This window comes from Oreochromis aureus, linkage group 3, assembly GCF_013358895.1.
Source record: "Oreochromis aureus strain Israel breed Guangdong linkage group 3, ZZ_aureus, whole genome shotgun sequence".
NCBI classification, from domain to species: domain Eukaryota; kingdom Metazoa; phylum Chordata; class Actinopteri; order Cichliformes; family Cichlidae; genus Oreochromis; species Oreochromis aureus.
Window position 1 is genome coordinate 122,298,057 of NC_052944.1, and position 14,414 is coordinate 122,312,470.

The following is a 14,414-nucleotide window of genomic DNA, read 5'->3' on the forward strand; positions in this document are numbered from 1 at the left end:
AGAAATAGTATGATTTAGCACAAATGCTGTATTTAGCACAAATCTTGTAAAATAGCAGAAATAGTATGATTTAGCAGAAATGCTGTATTTAGCACAAATACTGAAAAGCAGCACAAATGCTATGACTCAGCACAATAGTAATAACTTAAATAGAAAAATTGGAAAAGCAAAATGGACAGCTGCAAAAAGTCCCACAAGCACAGAGAGACACACACAGGATCAAATTCAGTCAACCAGTCTAAATATATTGAATTTAAATCATACAATAAGATGCTCCCATAAAACTCTCTCTCGCCTCTCTCTCTCTCTCTCTCTGTCTCTCTCACACACACACACACACACACACACACACACACACACACAGGGAGAGAAAATCAAGTTTCTAGGTCAGTCAAGCAGCCTGGGAGCTGCTAAATTTGAATCCACCAATCAGAGAGGCTGTGTACTTTTTCCCGCCAAAACAGGTGCAGCCGTTTTACACACACAGAGCACAGAGACAGGATTTCTGCAGTGAATTTCTCATAGTGAGGATTCCTCTCAAACAAATGGCCATAATTTCCTAACCGTAGGGGCTAGAACAGTCATTCTTACACCGTTTTGTTCAGAAGAGATGGGGAATCTTAAAGTGTTGACAATTTATCATTAAAATATGAATTATTGAAGATATTTGACTTCTAATGCACCATAACTGAGTAGAGGCAAGCAAAATCTGCCTTGACTTGCCCTCAAACAACGCATTCTAACTCTAAATCTATTTGGAGTATCAATATCATTCTTTCACCGTAAGAGACAGCAGGCTTTGGTGAACAGTCATGGAAATTTTCAGGTCTCTGTGGAAATCCAACAAAAAGTTATGACGAGAGAAAAAAGTGGTTCATTTCAGAGTTTGAAATCTGAAGAAATCTGAGCGAAGGACTAATTTCCTACCCTCAAACAAGTCTAACTCATTTCAGAATGGTAATAGGTGAGAAACAAATTCTTGAATTGTGAGCGTCAGGAGTGTCTGAAGATATACGGGGACAAGCCTCATGTCTTAACTTTGCTTCGTTAAGGAGATATGACGATTCGCATATGCCTCTCATTACAGAAATCAAGCGGTGATTTTGAACAAACTCTCCATTGACTTTCTATGGAGAGTTTTCTGACTTTGTGTTGGTCTGAGGAGATTTGCGAAAATTCTATAAATCCCACAACCATGATAGTGACATTTTCAGAAAGCCAGCATAAATACCTACGTTTTGATGTATAATTTGTGTGGGTTGAGTGAAAATTGAACGAGTAGCAAGAAGTTGTTCGGACATGAAGAGAAGACTGCAAAACTTACAGTGGCTCACTGAAAGCCAAGTGCATAGCAACCATAACAACGCATGTATTTTGTGAAAAATCACAATTTTGCAACTGAAAACTTTTAGAGGGATAAAAGTAAAACTGTAACAGATATGAAAAAGCTGAATCATTCATGAATAGCCCAATAATTTGTGAACATTTTAAACTTTGAATGGTTGTTCTACGTGAAAGTAGGAAAAAGTAGTTAAGTTTCAAAAACAAGCAAGTTTTAGCAGAATTGCGGAAGTTTCCCATTCATTTCAATGGGACAAATTAAAGGAAAAAAGCTTAATATTTTAAAAAGTATAAGAGTTAAAAATACCAAAAGTCATAGCGCACATTAGCAGAAATAGCAGAATAGTTTAAAATTTGAACGGTGAAAATCGGCTGAAAATTGTGGAAGTAGAAAAGTGCCAAAAAAAGTGCAAAAAGTGGCAACTAGAATAATAATAACTAGAAAAATTTGCATTTCCTGCGAAAATGCAGTGTGGATGCTTAAAGCTGAAGCTATCTGCTGAAAATAGCTGAAAAAGCTGAAAAGTTGCAGAAATTGTAAAAACTTTGCAGAAGCAAAGGAACTTTGCTAAAATGTATTAACTTAGCAGAACTGTAATATCTTAGAGGAAACATAATACTTGGCAGAAATACAATAGCATAGCAGAACTTAGCAGAAATATTGTAACTTACCAGAAACATGATAACTTCTCAAAAATACAAGAATTTAGGAGAAATAGTATAAGATAACAGAAAGAATATATTTAGCTAAACATTCTTAAACATTACAGAAATACTATGATTTAGAAAAACAGTACAACATAGCAGAAATGCTGTGATTTACCAGAGACACTGTAATATACTATGAATATTGTAATTTTATATAAATACTATGTTTTAGCAAAAATACTCCATTTTAGCACAAATATTATAATATAGCAGAAACACTATTCTATAGCAGAAATGCTATATTTAGAAAGAAAAATATAATATAGTAGAAATACTATGATTTAGCTGAAATCCTACAATATAGCTTAATAACGATGATTTAGAACAGATACTATGATTGAGCAGAATAGTAATAACTTAAGTGAAAATACTGGAAAGGTAAAATGATAAGCTGAATAAAAAGGAACATGGTTAAGTTCGCTCAAAACTAATTTTTGTTCACCTGTGAAAAAATAAAATAAAAATACATTTAGAAAAAAAAAAAAAGAACAGCCAACAGATACACAAAATCAAATATGGATACACAAATCACCAAATACACAAAAAATCAAATATGGATACACAAATGTACAGTGAGAGACACACACAAACAGGGTTTATGCCAGTCAACCAGTCTGAATATATTATATTTTTATCCACCAATGAGATGCTGCCCTAAAAAAGGTCTTTGTGTGTGTCTTCTTTCTCTCTCTCTCTCTCTCTCTCTCTCCTCTCTCTCTCTCTCTCACACACACACACACACACACACACACACACACACACACACACACACACACACACACAGCAGCAGCAGCAGCAGCAAGTGAACAGGGGCTGTTAACAGCATGTTTCTAGGTCAGTCAAACAGCTGTGAGCTTCTCAATTTGAATCCACCAATCAGAGAGGTTGTGTGCTTTTTCCCGCCAAAACTGGTGCACCAAGTGCAGGCTTTTACACATGCAGCACAGAGAGAGACAGGATTTTTGCAGTCTATTTCTCATAGTGAGGACCCCTCAAACAAACAGCCATAAATTCCTAACCGTGAGGGGCTAAAACAGTCATTCTTAGACCATTTAATTCAGAAGACATAGGGGAATCTTGAAATGCTGACCGTTTAAAATAAAAATATGAAATATTAGAGATATATGACATAGATGATTGGTGGGCTTAGAAGCCACGAAGGTCCCAATATGCAAATTTAAATGTGCCAGGACTCAGATATGATTGGCTGGCTGGGAAGCCATGAAGGCAACAATATGCAAATTTGAATGTGCCAGGACTCAGATATGATTGGCTGGCTGGGAAGCCATGAAGGTAACAATATGCAAATTTGAATGTGCCAGGACTCAGATATGATTGGCTGGCTGGGAAGCCATGAATGCCCCAATATGCAAATTTGAATGTGCCAGGACTCAGATATGATTGGCTGGCTGGGAAGCCGTGCATGACTTGATATGTCAATTTGAAAATTACAGTCCTTACAGAGGACTGACTCCCTGGGGACCTGGCAGAAATATATAGAAATACAATGATTACCCAGAAATACTGCATTTAGTAGAAATACTATGTTTTAGCACAAATACTATAAAATGGCAGAAATACTATAATTAAGCATAAATATTATATTAAGTACAAATCCTATAAAATAGCAGAAATAGTATGATTTAGCAGAAATGCTGTATTTAGCACAAATACTGAAAAGCAGCACACATGCTATGACTTAGCACAATAGTAATAACTTAAATAGAAAAATTGGAAAAGCAAAATGGACAGCTGCAAAAAGTCCCACAAGCACAGAGAGACACACACAGGATCAAATTCAGTCAACCAGTCTAAATATATTGAATTTAAATCATACAATAAGATGCTCCCATAAAACTCTCTCTCGCCTCTCTATCTCTCTCTCTCTGTTTCACACACACACACACACACACACACACACACACACACACACACACACACACACACACACACACAGGAGAGAAAATCAAGTTTCTAGGTCAGTCAAGCAGCCTGGGAGCTGCTAAATTTGAATCCACCAATCAGAGAGGCTGTGTACTTTTTCCCGCCAAAACTGGTGCACTAAGTGCAGGCTTTTACACACGCAGCACAGAGAGAGACAGGATTTTTGCAGTCTATTTCTCATAGTGAGAATTCCCCTCAAACAAACAGCCATAAATTTCTAACCGAGGGGCTAAAACAGTCATTCTTAGACCATTTTATTCAGAAGACATGGGGAATCTTGAAATGCTGACCATTTAAAATAAAAATATGAAATATTAGAGATATATGACATAGATGATTGGTGGGCTTAGAAGCCATGAAGGTCCCAATATGCAAATTTAAATGTGCCAGGACTCAGATATGATTGGCTGGCTGGGAAGCCATGAAGGTCCCAATATGCAAATTTGAATGTGCCAGGACTCAGATATGATTGGCTGGCTGGGAAGCCGTGCATGACTTGATATGTCAATTTGAAAATTACAGTCCTCACAGAGGATTGGCTTCCTGAGGAGCTGGCAGGAATACATAGAAATACTATGATTACCCAGAAATACTGCGTTTAGTAGAAATACTATGTTTTAGCACAAATACTATAAAATGGCAGAAATACTAATTAAGCATAAATATTATATTAAGTACAAATCCTATAAAATAGCAGAAATAGTATGATTTAGCACAAATGCTGTATTTAGCACAAATCTTATAAAATAGCAGAAATAGTATGATTTAGCAGAAATGCTGTATTTAGCACAAATACTGAAAAGCAGCACAAATGCTATGACTTAGCACAATAGTAATAACTTAAATAGAAAATTTGAAAAGCAAAATGGACAGCTGCAAAAAGTCCCACAAGCACAGAGAGATACACACAGGATCAAATTCAGTCAACCAGTCTAAATATATTGAATTTAAATCATATAATAAGATGCTCCCATAAAACTCTCTCTCTCTCTCTCTCTCTCTCTCTCTCTCTCTCACACACACACACACACACACACACACACACACACACACACACACAGGAGAGAAAATCAAGTTTCTAGGTCAGTCAAGCAGCCTGGGAGCTGCTAAATTTGAATCCACCAATCAGAGAGGCTGTGTACTTTTTCCCGCCAAAACAGGTGCAGCCGTTTTTACACACACAGAGCACAGAGACAGGATTTCTGCAGTGAATTTCTCATAGTGAGGATTCCCCTCAAACAAATGGCCATAATTTCCTAACCGTAGGGGCTAGAACAGTCATTCTTACACCGTTTTGTTCAGAAGAGATGGGGAATCTTAAAGTGTTGACAATTTATCATTAAAATATGAATTATTGAAGATATTTGACTTCTAATGCACCATAACTGAGTAGAGGCAAGCGAAATCTGCCTTGACTTGCCCTCAAACAACGCTTTCTAACTCTAAATCTATTTGGAGTATCGATATCATTCTTTCACCGTAAGAGACAGCAGGCTTTGGTGAACAGTCATGGAAATTTTCAGGTCTCTGTGGAAATCTATCAAAAAGATATGACGAGAGAAAAAAGTGGATCATTTCCAGAGTTTGAAATCTGAAGAAATCTGAGCGAAGGACTAATTTCCTACCCTCAAACAAGTCTAACTCATTTCAGAACGGTAATAGGTGAGAAAGAAATTCTTGAATTGTGAGCGTCAGGAGTGTCTGAAGATATACTGGGACAAGCCTCATGTTTTAACTTCGCTTCGTGAAGGAGATATGACGATTCGAATATGCCTCTCATTACAGAAATCAAGCTGTGATTTTGAACAAGCTCTCCATTGACTTTCTATGGAGAGTTTTGAGACTTTGTGTTGGTCTGAGGAGATTTGCCAAAATTCTATAAGTCTCACAACAATGATGGTGACATTTTCGGAAAGCCAGCAAAAATACCTACGTTTTGATGTATAATTTGTGGAAGTTGAGTGAAAATTGAGCAAGTAGCAAGAAGTTGTTCGGACATGAAGAGAAGATCTGCGAAACCTACAGTGGCACACTGGAAGCCAAGTGCATAGCAACCATAACAACGCATGTATTTTCTGAAAAATCACAATTTTGCAACTCAAAACTTTAAGAGGCATAAAAATAAAACGGTAAAAGATTTGAAAAATCTGATTTATTCCTGAATAGCCCAATAATTTGAGAACATTTTAAAGTTTGAATGGTTGTTCTACGTGAAAGTAGGAAAAAGTAGTTAAGTTTCAAAAAACAAGCAAAATTTAGCAGAATTGCAGAAGTTTCCCATTCATTTCAATGGGACAAATTAAAGGAAAAAGTGGAATATTTTAAAAAGTATAACAGTAATAAACACCAAAAGATATAGCGATCATTAGCAGAAATAGCAGAATAGTTTAAAATTTGAACGGTGAAAATCGGCTGAAAATTGTGGAAGTAGTTAAGTGCCAAAAAAAGTGAAAAAGTGGCAACTAGAATAATAATAATAAAGTATAAAGAATAAAGAGAAACAGGAACTCAATAGTGTGGATGCTTAAAGCATCCACACAATAAGAAAGTAGAATAAAGAATAAAGAGAAACAGGAACTCAATAGTGTGGATGCATAAAGCATCCACACAATAAAGATTACAACAACAATACTGTGAATGCTTTTACAAGCATTCACACTAATAAAGATTAGAAGAACAATACTGTGAATGCTTTTACAAGCATTCACACTAATAATAATAATAATAATAAAGATTAGAAGAACAATACTGTGAATGCTTTTACAAGCATTCACACTAATAAAGATTAGAAGAACAATACTGTGAATGCTTTTACAAGCATTCACACTAATAAAGAATAGAAGAACAATACTGTGAATGCTTTTACAAGCATTCACACTAACTATGTGGTGAAATTTTCTGTTGATTGTTTGAAATAAGTGAGATGAGAGCCCAGACAAAATTCTTCGGGAGGTGCAGCCCTTAGGGGTGGGGGGTAACAGAGCTCTCCGAAAACGTGGAAGCACTTTTGCAAATATGTGATATTTTGATAAATTAAGTAGATATTTGAGCATTACATAGCTACATTGTCACCTGAAAATATCTTAAAAGGTTATTTTGTGACCCAGAAAGGGTAGTCTGGGGAAAAGGAGGATCGCATTTGTCGGCCACGGTTGTCGGAGCCTGTGCGTACTTGTAAGCACGGCAATGGCGGAGGAGCGCCGCTGAAAAACTTATTACTTTTTCTGGGTCACAAAATAAACTTTTAAGATATTTTCAGGCGAGAATGTAGCTGTGTAAATTTCAAATATCTGCTCGATTTATCAAGACATCACATATTTGCAAAAATGCTCAGACGTTTTCGGAGACGTCTATTTTTTTTTCATGCTTTGTGGCAGCTTTAGAACATCTGTGGCATCTATTAATGTCAAATCTAGCCTTTATTTAACAACATAAGCAAACTCTATGTTACAATGATTGCACAGCCATTAAGGATCAAATCAGTTTCTGAAAAATGTTCTGTTTTTTCTCCCTCTGCTTGCTTCTTACTGTCTTTGAGGCTCGGGACCAGCACTCCTGCTGTTGGACAGAAAGACATCAACTCAGTGGTAAGTATTTTGGTTTTCCAATATATTAGCAACTGTCAGTGACATTTATATTAATCAGGCTGAACTTTAATCATACTTTAGATCAGCCTGTTTTACTTATTGTTTTATTTGTGCTTTGGTTTGAGGAAGTTGTTTCTTTACTGATCTTTTCCTGTCTTCTGTTATTAGACTTGAGATATGACTGCACTATGCTGTTGCTGGTGACTCCAGTTAATTCTACAAGACATGCTGTGTAAGTAAACAAACAACAACAGTTTGGTCTGCATTTCTTGAAAGATCACATCCCCCAAACTTAGTTTAGAGGGTCTACACTGTATATAGTGAAGTCTGCAAGTTTTCTAACAGCAAAATCTGTTTTGTGCCCAAAATCATTTTGCACATCATTAGAATGAAAGTTATTGGCCATGTTTGCATAGCCTTTTTTAAAATGATGCTTTCATGACATTATTGTGTGTTGGGTCGTGGTCAGGGCTATGCAGACTGACAATTTGGGACATTGAATGTCACCTCTCCGGTGGGGAGGGAGCCTGAGATCGTCTAAATTGGAGTCTGTTTTATACCAAATGCAGAAAAAAATGTTTTAAGAAAGCAATTAAGTTCATGTTCCAAAAAATATGATTGTTTGCTTGCAGGACAACAGGAGAGACGAGTCCTCCGTCACAGATGGTGTGGTCAGTGAAGGTGGTCGCCTGCAGGTTCAAGCTCATTGCATCGCCAACCCACATCCACTGCCACTGTACTTAAGGGAAGTTAAAGACTTTCTTCTGCACCTACATTTGGATCACCTCGATCCATGATAGTCATTCAGGCAGTGATGCCTGGACTGGAAACAAGCATCCTTAAAATAATACAACATTCCAGCTCATGTGTTGGAATGGAAAACAAATGTGTTGTTTAAATTAGAGACTGCACTTGTGACAGAACAATAAATATTTTATTTTGATTATATAAGTAATGTAAGTACAAAACAAACTTGTGGTAGGCCTAAACTTATTTTCAGAATAATTAAATCTGAGACTTTGTTTCATTGTAAGATTATAACAGTGATGGCAATATAATTGTTTGTTGTTCAGCAGAACAGTGTCCAGTATGTTGGCTGTTATACTTTGTTGTGTTTGAAAATAAAAGTTGGGCTCATTTTAACATCATTGCAAAAATTGTTGTTAATTATTTTTAATCATATTCATGGTACCACAAATTGTTTTTTCATTTAGTTGAACTTAACATGTTTGTCAGTAGGTAAACAATTAATATTGTACAGTCAGAAATATCAAGTTATTGTTAATACTGCAGACTTGCAATGTATAAGTTGTCCTAACAGTCATCTTAAGTAAACTTTACTTAGTTTTTTTGAGGCAACGAGTTTCCATAATTTTTTTGAGTTCTGGGAACTAACAAGGCTGTACAGTGTACTCAAAATGAGTAAGTTGCCCTAACTTGGTCATCTTACGTACACTTGATCCAATTTTTTTGAGTTCTGGGAACAAATGAGCTTGTACAGAGTACTCAAAGTAAATAAGTTGTCCTAACTTAGTCATTTTTAGCTAAGCTTTACTCAATTTTTTTGAGGCAACGAGTTTCCATAATTTTTTTGAGTTCTGGGAACTAATTAGATTTTACAGTGTTGGACATCAATCAGCATGATGAGAACTATTGATAACAAAAGAAAGAATCTTTGGAAAAAAATTTATCTGAGCAGAATAAACTTATTTTAGTCTGACCCCAGTCCCATCCGCTAACATGGAGTAGGCGGGGTTTATGACCTATACTGCAGCCAGACACCAGGAGGCGATAGAGACGTTTTGGCTTCATTTTTGGGGAGCTGTCGCGTTGTCCATGTTTTCTACAGTCAATGGTGTAAATATTAATCACAGTGACAGTAAAGGAGGTAATGGACTGTGACGTCATCACGTACGCTGCGTCCTCTGTGGGCTCTGAGTGAACTCACAAAGTACAAACTACAAGTACACAAACAGGAACGTAGCTCAGAGTAGCGGACACACTCGGCCTCGTTGGTCCAGCTGTGATTCTGTTACCGTGAACTATGGAGCGGCAGATTTGTGCTGAACTAAGCTGCACACAGCTGATGTTAGCCAGGAAAACATTACACACTGACTTTAATACAAACACACAGTTTGTTGTGTGAAGAACTCAAACATGAGCTGAACAAACAGTAAAGTTCCTAAAGACAAACTGTTAAAGGAGGAACCAAAGCAAACTTACAGTTTCTTCACACACCAACAACAAGCTCCACTCCACGAAGTTCAGGAAGTGAAAGTAAACTTTGAGCCTAATGCGGCGTTTGAGGACACTCGGAAGCATCGAAACACTGTGCTGCGTTCATAGAAACCTCGGAAATTCCCAACCTCTGGCAGGTCGTGATTTATTCCTGCTGGTTTTCCTGTTTAAAACACAAACATCCGTCATCACTTTGTTGTTCTTCCTTCTGCACCGTTTGAATATTTCAGCACTAAACTGATGTTTCTTCAAAGCTCATTTCAATCTGTTGAAATCATGAATGAAAGTGCAGACTGAGTGTAAGAGCCAAAGTGAATGTTTATGTTTTGTTTGTTATGGTGGCGCAGGTCTTTAGATTGTCCTGCACCTCAGGTAATTGCATGGGGGTGTGGTCACGTGTTATTTACCCGATGCTGGTGCTCTCAACAGAGACGTTGGGTGAGTGGGGTTTTTGCACGTCATTTAACGTCACCTTTCAGTCCCGTTCTCAAATGATATAAGTTCATAGATGCGCTATTTGGTTTGAATGAAGCAAAAAGTTTGTTGTTTTTGTTTTGAAATAAATACACAAACACAAGTGGGGCTCAGTTTTGCTTATTGTAGACGAGTCACACCCCAAAATTAACTCAGCCGGCAGCAGCTTTATTTGTGGATGGAAGTCGCAACACTGAGAGTGGATCACATGATGTTTAAGGTGTGTCATGTGACATGTTCAGTATTGTCACACATGTCTAGATTGTCCCTGATATCATAACTGGTCAAACACTGATGATTATATTTGAAGAATTATTACTGATGGCAGCAAAGTTTGAATGGAGCTCTCTGTCTGTGCTGATTTGTCGCCCTCTGGAGGTCAAAACACAAACTGCATGATGTCACTGTAACCACCACAGTGACAGGAAGTGTTTTTAAATGATGAAACATGTCAGTGATGCTGATAGTGTGTTCATCACAGACGCTCAGGCTTCATGTTGACATGAATCAAAGCAGAGAAACTGGAATGAATCAGGTGTTGTAGAAGATGGAGAAACAGGGTGGAGAGAGGATGCTGCTCCTTCTTTGAGATCAAACATGTCGTGTTGTTCACGTGCTGTCAGCGTGACGCAAAGAAACCATGGAAACAAAGTGTGAGTGAAATCAGTCCAAAGTAACAGAGTGAAGAGCAGCAGATGAAGCACAGAGGACACAAAAAGGAAGGAAAGAAGGAAACAAGGTCCATCTGTGTCCTTTCAAACAAACAAGCATCAACATCCAGGACTGAAACATGAATCCACATATTTATACACATATTTATACACATATTTATTTAATGAGAATAAAACAAGAATATTTATAATCCATCACCAATAATCAGGCCTGGGATCCTCGTGGTTACAAACAGGGTCCAGGACTGGGACACTCAGGTGGATCCTGCAGGGTCTGGTTCAGGAAAAGCTGGAGACCAACAGAAACAGTTTTAGTAGAAAGGTATGATTTCATTTATTTGAAGAGATCAGAGCATTATTCTGATTATTAAGCTTCAGTCAAATATACTAATGCGCACGGCGCCGTGACACTTAATGATCTGTTATTGTACATTTGTGACATGTGTGTATTTGTTGTTGTATTGTTGCTGCCATGATGCATCACATGGGACCATCACACTACCACCACCATATGTGACTGTTGCTATGAGGCTCCTTTTCATTGATGCTGTGTTAGTTTCAGATGTAACAGGACTCGTCAGAAAGCTTTTGTCTCATCAGTCCACAGAGTCTTTCCCAAACGGGATCATCAACATGTTGTTGGACAGTGTGAGACCATCCTTTGTGTTCTTCTTGGTCTGCAGTGGTTTTCTCCTTGGACTCCTCCATGGATTCTCTTTCTTATTGTTCAATGATGACCTTAACTGAGTCCTGCAGCTCTTTCACGTTGTTCTGGGCTCTTTGTGAGCTCCTGGATTTCGATGTGCTCTTGGAGTCATGTTGGTGGCCACTGGCTCCTGGGAAGGTTCCCACTGTTCCACACTTTCAGCATTTGTGTCTAATGGCTCTCACCGTGGTTCAACAGAGTCCCAAAGCCTTAGAAATGGCTTTGAACCCTGTGCAGACTGACAGCTGTGACTCTGTCAGCTGATTGTGTAGATGGAGGCATTATGTGTTGCTGTTTGACATCTTTCAGCCTCTTTCTCACACGGGTTCTGTAGAAGTTGATGAGTCTGTTGATCCAACAGGTCTTCTAGTAATCAGGCTGAGTGTGTTTGTCAAACTCAGCTTTAGAAACAAATGTGCTTCATCACAGTTCATTCATGATTGAAGCAGAGGGGCAGTTATTTTTGCACACAGCTCAGGTAGGTTGGGATCACCTTTGTGCCTTAATCAATGACATCATCATTTATTTACTTGTGTTATCTTTGTCTAACATGAACATTTGTGTGATAAAAACAGTCAGAAATGACTGAGTGAAAAGACTTTTTCACACCACTGTGTGTGATCGTTGCCCCTGGGAGAGTTCACTTATCTGCAATGAGAGGTGTGATCAACACGAGTGCACGAGTGTCACATGACTCACAGCTGTGCATGCAGTGGCAAAAGGCTGAGTGTGTGCCATCAGTCTGTACTCAGTCCTCACTCTGAGCCTCACATCTTCCTGCTGCTTCATGAGAGCAGAGCTGAACTTCCTGCTGTGGGAGAGACGAGGAGGATCCTGGTGCAAGAAGCACAAATGATGCAGTTTGTTTCCTGTTTACACTCAAAGTGACTAAAACCAGATTTATGAAAGTGTCATTTCTCTGTGTCCCACTGATGGAAACATCAGCTTGTATGAACTGTTCAGTCTGATGGATCCTCTGAAGTGTGTCAGTGAGCTGTTGGAGTAAAGCTTAGTCAGACTTGGACCTGGTTGGTAGTCGTCATAGATCTGGACCACGGCTGGCTTCAGGTCGTCCACTGGGAGCTCCTGGATGATCTTTGTGGTTGATGGTGTGTCCTTTGGTAACTGGACGAGACAGAAACAATCGCAGACACAGTTTGTACCAAAGATCATCACCTGGTGTCCCCACTGTGGACGTCTCTGACCTCCTCTAAGGACACCAGAACAGGATCTTCTTTTGGTTCAACACGACTCACCAGGAGGCCACGTTTGAGCTGTGAGGAGATGACATCATCACAGTGATCACATGACTCACACTGTGGGGAACATCCAGGACCACCATGTTTGTAGTTTTCTCCTTCCCACTGTAGCTGTGTTTGAACAGTGTGTGCACACATGCTCTTCATCACCCACAGTGACTCCACGCTGGTACAGACTCTCCTCTAACCTGTCACATACTTACAGGGATGGATTTCCACAGTCAGTCTGGCTCTGGCAGATCCACCTGTGGGCTCCACCTCTGTGTGGACTTTCACACTGAGAGTGGGGACATCAGCAGGTGTTGGGATGTTGTAGGTGCACAAATCTGGGAAACAAACAGAACCAATCACAGCTCACTGCAGCCTGCTGTCACTTTTCTACACCGTGACACTTTTATATTTATATCTCTATATTTATCTATTTATCTTAATATTTATCATAAATATCTGTGTTTCTCATTTCCTATCAGTGCTTGATGTTTGTTGTGTGTTTGCTGCTCCGACAGCTCAGTTTCCCTCTGGGATGAAGAAAGTTTCTCTGATTCTCATGTAGACACAAAGTGACTTTATTGATTTTTAATTTAGTGTAAACAGAATTGTACTGTGTGCAGTTCTTACTGTCAGCTCTAATGTTGTCTATGAAAACACATTGATTACATGTGAAAATGCTTCTTTAGCGTTTTATAAGTACAAAGAAACAAAGAAAGCCTGTTTGACACCAACCAGGACCTGGTCACATGATGCTGTCACTGAGCTGCACTGAAGCAGCTTCACCTCCAGCCTGTATTTTCCTGACACGTCCTGCAGCACACTCCCTATTGACCTCATGTTTGAAGTGGGAGAATTCAGGAGTTGTTAAGACTTTTAACAGGAACCTTGTCTATTGCTGTGGGAAAACTCCACCCACACTGAGCAATAAAGGCAACACTCAGGAATAAAGCTGTCAACGCGGGGTCTGTGAGCAGTGTGGACTATTATTATTATTATTATTATTATTATTATTATTATTATTATTATTGTTGTTGTTTGAGGGTTGTGTCTTCTGCACTGCTGCTGTCCAGTGTTCCTTGTTTGTGTGGTCGCAGGTGTGTATGTGTGTGCTCGTGTGTGTGAGGGTGCGGTTGTGACAGGCGCTTTCAGGCCTAGTGGGTGTGGCCCTGCCAGTTGACCGGTCACACCCAAGAATCTCCACACAGACCTGTCGCCGATCAAGTCTCGTCAGAGGAGCTACAAAACAGTATGGCTGAGAGCTCCTTGATGCTGGATCTTTGAGTGACTTCCTGTCAGTCTCAGTATTATGTGCAAGGTTGGTGCCAGTCTGCCATTAGGTTTAGTACTAACAGCTGCCTTTGTCTGCGTGTTTCCCCAGGAGGAATTGCGGAGACCATGAAGCAGCACACGGACAGTACACAGGGAACGGAGACAGAGCACGGAACAGGAGTTGGGATTGCACTGGTGAATTTATTGTTGTTTGGATCATTACACC

At 38.9% G+C, this 14,414-nt stretch overlaps 1 protein-coding gene across 1 annotated transcript in view; it reads right to left on the bottom strand.

Moving 5' to 3' along the window:
- The window catches only part of LOC120435228 (protein NLRC3-like), a 40,206-nt gene extending 30,310 nt beyond the window's left edge, over window positions 1-9,896 (bottom strand). The window contains exon 1 of the mRNA XM_039604344.1: window positions 9,804-9,896. The gene's annotated coding sequence lies outside the window, so the exon portion shown is untranslated. The remainder of the gene's footprint in view (window positions 1-9,803) is intronic.
- Window positions 9,897-14,414: the final 4,518 nt, after the last annotated feature.